Below are 8842 nucleotides of genomic sequence, written 5' to 3'. Positions count from 1 at the left end.
TAACTCTTTGCTGCTTTGTAAGGGCATTTTAACAGCTGCTCTCTTAATCCGATGAATTTGTCTAACAGAAACCTTCCTCATTGTGCCTTTATCTGCACAAACCCCTTTCTTCTGAATCAGCCACAAATCTCTTCTTGTGATTTGTGGCTGATTCTTCTTGTGAAGAGATTTGTGATAACACTTCAGTTTTTGTTAAATATCTAATGTTTTCATACCTTGTCATATGGCACTACACTATCTGATGATTTTTGTCAGCAGTGAGATCCTTTCTCTTTACAATATTGCTTGAAACCTGAGGCCTACTTAATAATGTGGAACATCCTTCTTAAGTAGATTTCCTTTAATTGAGCTCATCAGACAAATTAATCAACCCAGCTCTCTGAAATTAATTATAGTGATTCAAAGAGCCCTGACACACAATACCATCTATACATTTAATAGCACAACAAAAAATTTAATTTTTATGACACTTAAATCCAATTTGCATCATAAATTGGAACATGGTGTATTTAGGATGTACGTATTTGATCCTTATCTCGGTAAAAAAAAAAAAGACCTCTCTAATAATCTTGAGGATTTACCAGGTGTCGAGGCGATCCACATAACTAACTATCTGGAGCTGCAGGCCTCATATTATACGACGAGAAAGAAGAAATTTTTCAAGCCTGGAGCATAACAATTATTTAGTTTCAGGTTGGGTAAAGCATTTAGGATCCAAAGAAGCATTAAATGGCTGTCGACTTGTTTCTGCCGGGTGAGTAGTGAATTGCACTATTTTAAGTAACTAGCTTTTGTTAGCAATGCTATGCTAACAACGAACTAACCCATGTCATTTCTATGTGCTTGGATCTTCTGGTAAATCAATCCTTTAGCTTCTGTAAACCCAAATTCATGCTGGAGTTGTACGTTAATGTTGAGTCGTTGTAGGACGCTGGATTCAGGTCCAATATAGGTCAACGATTCGCTCTCCATGTGCGTGTCTCAACATGAACGTACTTCGAAGCATGTGGGGGAATACACACATGCTTCCCACATGTGGGGTGGGTATACCCAGCCATACCCACCCTGTATGGCTGGGTAGGTTATGTTTAATTTATTTTGCTTTTATTTATTTTTTTTAGCATGAAAGTCCCACAGAATAAACATTATATTTTCTGTCCGTGACTGCACTGAGTTAGCTGCTAATGTAACCAAAGAACAGAATTTACTCGGGTTCAGATAGCAGTTTACTATCAACCAGTTATGTTTATTACAAGTTTCTGGACTGAAACGCATCCAACTTCGTCTCAACACTTCATCATACAGTTTTCCTGGAAAACCAACAAAGAAAGAAAAAAACATTTAGATCATAAGGAATCCTTTCAGGGTCTTTGGTGAGAATAAAATAAAATTAAAAGAAGCTGGCCAGCAAAATAAAAATAGTTCATATAGAGCTCTATATTTGTGTGTGTCTGATGCGTACGAAACGAATCGATGAAAGGTTGTCCTGGCTGGGATGGCGACCCAGAATGACAATGGCAGCCGATGTCCACAGACACAGAAAACTCCGCAGCCTCTCTCTCTTCCTCCGCAGGCACAGGAGCACCTTCCCAGTGTTCCTTTCCCCAATATCGGCCACAATAATGCACAAGCAGGAAAACATTATATATCAGGCATAAAGAAGTCAAGCGCTATGCAGAAGGTAGGCAGAGACTAGCATGTCTCTACTCCGCAGCAACTCTGAAACTCGAAAGCCCGGGAGTTCCCCTAGTAACTAAGAGCAGTGAGCTCCATTTTAAAACAGCATTTAAGATTCTTCATCAGGAATATAACTCCATAAAATTATAAACACCTCATGAAGATAAATGAAAATGAAATATTTCACTTAACACGACAAACGTGACAGTCATTTTAACTCACAATACCCACGGTAAAACAAGAGTTTGGTTTCTAAAACATTACGGAATTAGCGACGACTTGGTACATAAAATTAGAACACATACGGCATTACAAATCTCCAGTAATACTCACCTAACAGGAAAACATCATATATCAGGCATAAAGAAATCAAGCGCTATGCAGAAGGTAGGCAGAGACTAGCATGTCTCTACTCCGCAGCAGCTCTGAAACTCCAAAGCCCGGGAGTTTCCCTAGTAACTGCAGTCGGAACGCTGCCGTAAAGTGATGTCGTACTTTGCTTTTAAAGTGACACTACCCATAAAGTAAAAACCATACAGAAAAGCAAATAACACAGAACAAATAAAATACAGCTGGGTTACATCCTCCCCCACTTAAAATGTGGTGTCCTTGTCACTACCAGTAGTCAGGGACTGAACTAACCCTGCAAGTTGTTGTTGCAAGGACACCAAAAAACTACAAACCAGTGTCTGCTGTGTCGGTGAACATAAACTGTGTTGTTGATAATGAACTTTTGAGCCAACCTGATAGTCACTGAGGTAGGCTGGTTGAACTTGCCTTCTTTGGGGTCTTGAACGTGGTAAAACTGGACTTACTTCAGCCACTGACCCTGCCAAATATGTTTGTTCTGAAATGAACTCAGAAGCATTGGGATTCAGGGTATTTTGTGACTGTGGCATACTCTGCAAAGAAGTTCCTGCGACCTCCCCCTGTGGTTCCTGATCTGTATTCTTTATCACATTAGATATGTTGGTCACACAGTCCTCCTCATCATTTGTCGCAGGGGATTCAGGGCCACTCCGTCCCCTGCTGTCTCCAACATCTGGTCTCCAAGTTGCTGATAGGAATCCGCAGGGGAGAAGCATGTCTCAATGCAGAACCCTCTCTCTGCCCTCTCCATCCTCTGGCATGACAACATAGACTGGGATACTTTCGTCAGGATGTTTGACAACAATATGAACAATGGGTTCCCACTTGTCAGAAATCTTGTGTTTCTTTCTTAGACTCAGATTCCTTACAAGAACTCTGTCACCTATTTCCAAGGCATGGCAGTCACTTTGGCATCCCAGCGCCTTTGTTCAGCAACATTCTCTTCTCTGCATTTTTGGAGGCCAATTCATAAGCATGTTTAAGTCTTTTCTTTAGGTCTCTCACATACTGTGAATGTGTTTTCTGGTTGTAACCTTGAGGGCTGATGCCGAAGCAAATGTCAATGGGGAGACGTGGTTCTCTGCCAAACATTAAAAGAAAAGGAGCTTCCCCAGTCACATCATTCCTGGTACAATTATAGGCGTGCATCTTCTTTCTTTTTGTCCTCCAGTGTTCCCAAGACATCGAGCAGAGTTCTGTTAAATCTTTCTACTGGATTGCCTCTTGGATGGTAGGGTGTAGTTCGAGATTTGGAAATTCCAGCAAGTTTGCAGAGTTCAGCCACAACTTCAGACTCAAAGCAGGCTCCCTGATCACTATGCAACCACCGGGGAAAACCATAGTGACTGATGAAGTTCTCCCACAACACTGCAGCAACAGTTTTTGCAGTCTGATCTCTGGTTGGATATGCCTGAGCATATCTGGTATAGTGATCTGTTATCACCAAAATATTTCGAGTGTCTTTGGAGTCAGGTTCTAAAGATAAAAAATCCATGCAAACAAGTTCAAGAGGACCACTGACTTTGATGTTTACTAATTTAGATGCTCTCTGTACCCTTGCCTTTCTTCTCACACACCTTTCACAGATTTTACACTTTGCTTCAATATACTTAGCCATTTTTGGCCAGAAAAATTTTGCTCTAGCAAGCTCAAGAGTTCTTTCTATGCCCATGTGCCCTGTCTCTTTATGGACACCTTCAAAAGCTCTTTCTCTGTTGCTGCTAGGCAGCTCAAGCTGATTAAAAGCTTCCCCTCTTTGGTTGCAAACTTTATGGTACAGTACTCCTTCTATCAAAACTAGTTTTGACCTCTCACGCAGAAGTAAAGATACTTCCAACTCTTCAACCATGTTTAGTGTCATAGTATCAGGTTCATTTTCTAGAAGATGGATAACTCTAGCCAAAGAATGATCCCTTCTCTGCAAATGATACCAGTCCTCTCTAGACATTTCAGGCAATGCAGAAAGACCTGGCCCTAAGACTGGGTCTTCCAGGTCCTCTGGGACAGCACCTTCATCGCACAAAAGTGTCTCAACTGCAGGTATCTCGCTATCCATTCCCTGCCTATCCTCTGCATCTGCAACATCGGTCACACCAAGGCACATGTACAAACTGTTCACTACGACTCTATCCAAAACCTTAAACTCATCAGAGGATGGGCTGGCACGATCCAATAGGGTAGTGATTCTCCTGTCTATCTGTTGAGACTCATCATCATCTTGAGGTGGCTTGTGGGGCCTCCTGGAGAGCCCATCAGCATCAACATTATGTTGACTGGACTTGTAATGAATGTCAAAGTTGTACAGTGACAGTGCTGCAAGCCACCTATGGCTTGTGGCATCAAGCTTAGCACTGGTCAAGACGTACGTTAGAGGATTATTATCTGTCAGTACTTTGAAACTAGCCCCATACAAATAGTCGTGGAACTTCTCACTGACCGCCCATTTAAGTTCGAGAAACTCTAACTTGTGCACAGGATAATTTCTTTCACTCTTAGAGAGACCACGACTAGCATAAGCTATCACTCTGGTCTGACCATCCTGAACCTGATAAAGAGCTGCACCTAAACCTGTCAAGCTAGCATTTGTATGAAGCAGATAGGGGAGCTGCCAGTTGGAAAAAGCAAGAACAGGAGCTGATGTTAGCTTTTCAATGATGAGCTCAAATGCAGTTTGACACACAGGGGTCCATCTGTCCCCAAGTGGATGTGACTGTTTGCGGGGCCAATAACTAGAATTTTTATGCCTAGGGCTCCAGTCTTCTTTCAACAAATCATTCAGAGGTCTAACCACTTTGGCATAATCCCTAACAAAATGTTGGTAATAGCCAGTGAAACCTAAGAAAGACCACAACTCCTTAACTGTTAGAGGTCGAGGCCATTCTTTTACAGCAGCTACCTTTTCTGGATCAGGTTATATCCCCTGTGCAGATATCACATGCCCCAAATACTTCACAGAAGTCTGAAAGAATTTGCATTTGGAAGGGGACCGTTTGAGACTGAAATCAGCAATGCGTTGGAGGATCCACAATCTCTCCTCATGTTTTTCAACCGAGCTTGAAAATATGATAAGATCATCTAAGAAGGCAACAACCTCCAGGAAGTTAATTCCTTCCATCACTTTCTCCATAGTTCTTTGGAATGTGGCTGGGGAGTTAGTTAAACCTTGTGGCATTCTGCAGAACTGCCAGCTACCAAAGGGCGTAGTAAACGCTGTCTTTGGTTGATCTGCAGGTTCAACATCCAGCTGATAATACCCACTCTTAAAAGATCCAGCACTGTGAACCACAACCTGACAACAGGGGAAATCTCTCCTCTATCCGAGGTAATGGGTAAGCGTCTTTCTTAGTTAAATTGTTCAGCCTGCGGTAATCCACCACCATTCGCAACTCTCCATTCTTTTTACGGACTAGAACAACGGGAGAGGCATATGGACTATGAGATTCTTCTATCACATCCGCAGCCAGAAAATCTTGAAGATGCCGTTTCAAGTTATTGAAGTCTGCAGGTGAGACACGTCTTGTCCTCTCTTTGAACGGCACATGAGGTTTTAGCTCAATATGGTGAGAGACACCTGCAACACTACCAACATCTAGATCATGCCTAGAAAAAACACTATCAACTTCGGTGTTGATTCTATGTTGTATGCGTTCTTTTAATTGGGGTGGTATTGGGCTGTCACCAAAGTCAAGATTGAGAGTTTCAGTTGTTGACGCTACTTTTACAAGAAAATAAAAGCTTCTCCACCAAAATAAAATACAGTTCATAAACCAAGAAAAACAAATATACATAGATAATGAGGATGGATTTGGGGTGAAATATAAACATTTTTTACACACTTGCTACACAATGATAACTTCAGTTTTGTTTCTGTTCAGCTAAAACAAATGTGTGTGACAAATCACACAATAATGTGTGGAGATTTGTTCTCAGCATAGTCACCTGCTGACATCAATTTAATTTCAGTTAAACATTGTAATGAAAAGCTGTGTATCATCTGCAAAGTTATGGTAACTTACCTGATTACTTGCTATAATCTGAGTTAGCATGAGCATGTTTAAATACAAGGGAACCCAGGATTGAACCTTGGTTAACCCCCCCACCCCCCTCCACCTCATGTGATTTTTCTCTACTCTGATGAAAAGCAACTTATTGGCATGAAAAAGTTCCTGTTCTTTAAGTAAGACTAAAACCAGTCAAGTACTGCGTTAGAGAGTCTGACCCAGATCTCCAGCTTCAATGTCATGGTTAACAGTGACTCAACAGAACTCAAATTGTAAAATTTATTTTATTATCAGATTTTTTACACTTTAGACTTCACTAAGTTAACAAAAATAAAATTAACATGATACATCTCAAGAGCAAGTGAACACATGAGATAATATAATTGGACGTAAAACAGGATTCCCCTGCACAGTGGCGCAACTACACATTATTCAGGTGGATGCGAAAACATAGATCGGCACACCCCCTCCCCATCTCTACTAAAGAAAACCATTTCCACAGCATTATGCTGCCACCACTAACTGAACAGAAATAGAAATAGGTGATCACTAATTATCAGGGGTGAAAGTAGTTTTAAATTCTTAGGGTACTATGACAAAAGTGTGTATATACTGTATATATATATATATATATATATATATATATATATATATATATATATATATATATACACCAGAGCAATAGAGGCTCAGATCTACCACACCAGACAAGACCCAAGGTGTAGGTTGTGCAAGGAGGCCCCTGAGACAGTCCAGCACATAATAGCAGGGTGCAAGATGCTGGCAGGGAAACCGTACATGGAACGACATAACCAAGTGGCGGGCATAGTGTACAGGAACATCTGTGCAGAATATCGACTGGAAGCCCCGAGATCAAAGTGGGGAACACCCCCAAAAGTGGTGGAGAATGACCGAGCTAAGATCCTGTGGGACTTCCAGATCCAGACAGACAAGATGGTAATGGCGAACCAACCGGACATTGTGGTGGTGGATAAAGAACAGAGGAAAGCCGTTGTGGTGGATGTAGCAATACCAAGTGACTACAACATCAGGAAAAAGGAGGTGAAGACCACAGTGGTGCCTGTGGTCCTCGGGGCCCTCGGGGCAGTCACCCCCAAACTGGAGCAGTGGCTACAACAGATCCCAGGAACAACATCAGACATCTCAGTCCAGAAATGTGCAGTTCTAGGCACAGCCAAGATACTGCGCAGAACCCTCAAGCTCCCAGGCCTCTGGTAGAGGACCCGAGCTCAGAGGATGAAACAGACCACCCGCGGAGGGTGAGAAGGGAATTTTTATATATATATATATATATATATATATATATATATATACAGTTGCTTCTTTTTGTGCGAAACGATAAAAGCTGGGTAACTCTTGCAAAATGGAGCTCACTGGCTGCAATGTTGACACGCTGAGATGCCATGAGACCTAAATTCTGAACATCATGGCATGGAGTGCATCCCAGTTTTCCATGTCTGGCATATAACCATTCATTTTAGCTTTCAAACTGGTTATATTGATCCTGTGTCCAGACAAGGATAATCAGTAGGCCTAGTAGTAGTAGGTCTGTTTGTTCTGAAGATGCAGCTTCCACTTTGTCTTCCTAACATGTTGCCTCCTCACCCTGACTCTCATACTGATAGGAGGAACCACAGAGCTCTGTTAAATTAAAAGCACGTCTGGTGTTGGAATATTTTCCTCCAACAGGTTCCAGAGGAATCGCCTCAAACCAGAAGTTGGACTGGATTTTATTTCAATGTCATTTGTGAATGTTAGAGCTTCATTTTCAACAGTGAAGCTACAAAGGTTGAAAAAGGTTATCATTAAGTCTCATCAACATCAATATTTCCATTAAATAAGAGGCAAAAAATAAAGTTTGAGAGAGGAAAAACCTCTCAGACTCTGAGCTCTTAGCGAGATGCCCAAACTATTTTTTTTATATTAGACTATTAATTTAATTTCACATAATTATCGCAGAAGCCATTTGTCTGTTAAATACTATACTTAATGAAACATATTTACCGTGTTTGATGTTTGTTGTGAATGACGTGATATGGTCAGACGAACGAGATAATTAGTCCAAGTTTGTCGTTTATTGAATGTTCAGGAACTATGGTGGCTGTGATGCGCCACAACAAAGGTAAACAAAGGTAAAACAACCCGAACAGGTGATCAACTCAAAACCACTCGCACCTTTTTACTCTCTCTCTCTCTCTCTCTCTCTCTCTCTCTCTCTCTCTCTCTCTCTCTCTCTCTCTGTCATTTAAGCACACCATTTCTGTGGCAACTGCCTGCGCTCCGCAAGCCGATCAGAGATTACTTAAAAACATAACATTCAGTCCATTACGATATTAGGTTTTCAGGCTCTATATTTATTTTGCGATCATTAATAAGCGCTCCCCTGAACACAGCGGTGGTTGATTAGTTAATTTTAAACTCCTGTTCTGCTAGTTATTTTGGCATGGAACCAAAACTCACAGAATTGCGCAACACCATGTTGAAACAATAATCACTGAGATTATTATTTTTGTTGGGTCATTAATTTGAACACGTTTTAGTGATTTTATTTTATTTTTTGTTTTTTAATAAAGTTACGAACGTTTTAAGCCAGTCAGAGGAGGACGTGCTGGTCTCAGCGTCCTGGCGATGTTTAGTTTGTCATCTAATGCCGAGATCGACTCAAAACCTTCCGCGATCGACATATTGCCCTGTTCTAATAAAGCACGAACAGTTCAGAAACAATGTGAAATGAGAAGAATGCAATTTATTACCTGATTGAGTCGTGTTTTAGG

At 41.2% G+C, this 8842-nt stretch overlaps 1 long non-coding RNA gene across 1 annotated transcript; it reads right to left on the bottom strand.

Moving 5' to 3' along the window:
- Window positions 1–1221: 1221 nt before the first annotated feature.
- LOC145551081 (uncharacterized) lies at window positions 1222–6614 on the bottom strand. The gene is made up of 2 exons (XR_014086878.1): window positions 1463–6614; window positions 1222–1310 (listed from the first exon to the last, which is right to left on the bottom strand). It is a non-coding gene; the product is annotated as an uncharacterized LOC145551081 (long non-coding RNA).
- Between the last annotated feature and the right edge of the window lie 2228 nt (window positions 6615–8842).

The sequence above is a fragment of the Poecilia reticulata genome, chromosome 1 (genome assembly GCF_904066995.2).
Source record: "Poecilia reticulata chromosome 1, P_reticulata-male-v2, whole genome shotgun sequence".
In the NCBI taxonomy this organism is placed as follows: domain Eukaryota; kingdom Metazoa; phylum Chordata; class Actinopteri; order Cyprinodontiformes; family Poeciliidae; genus Poecilia; species Poecilia reticulata.
Note: the sequence above shows the minus strand (reverse complement) of the source record. Positions and strands in the feature narration are given on the sequence as shown.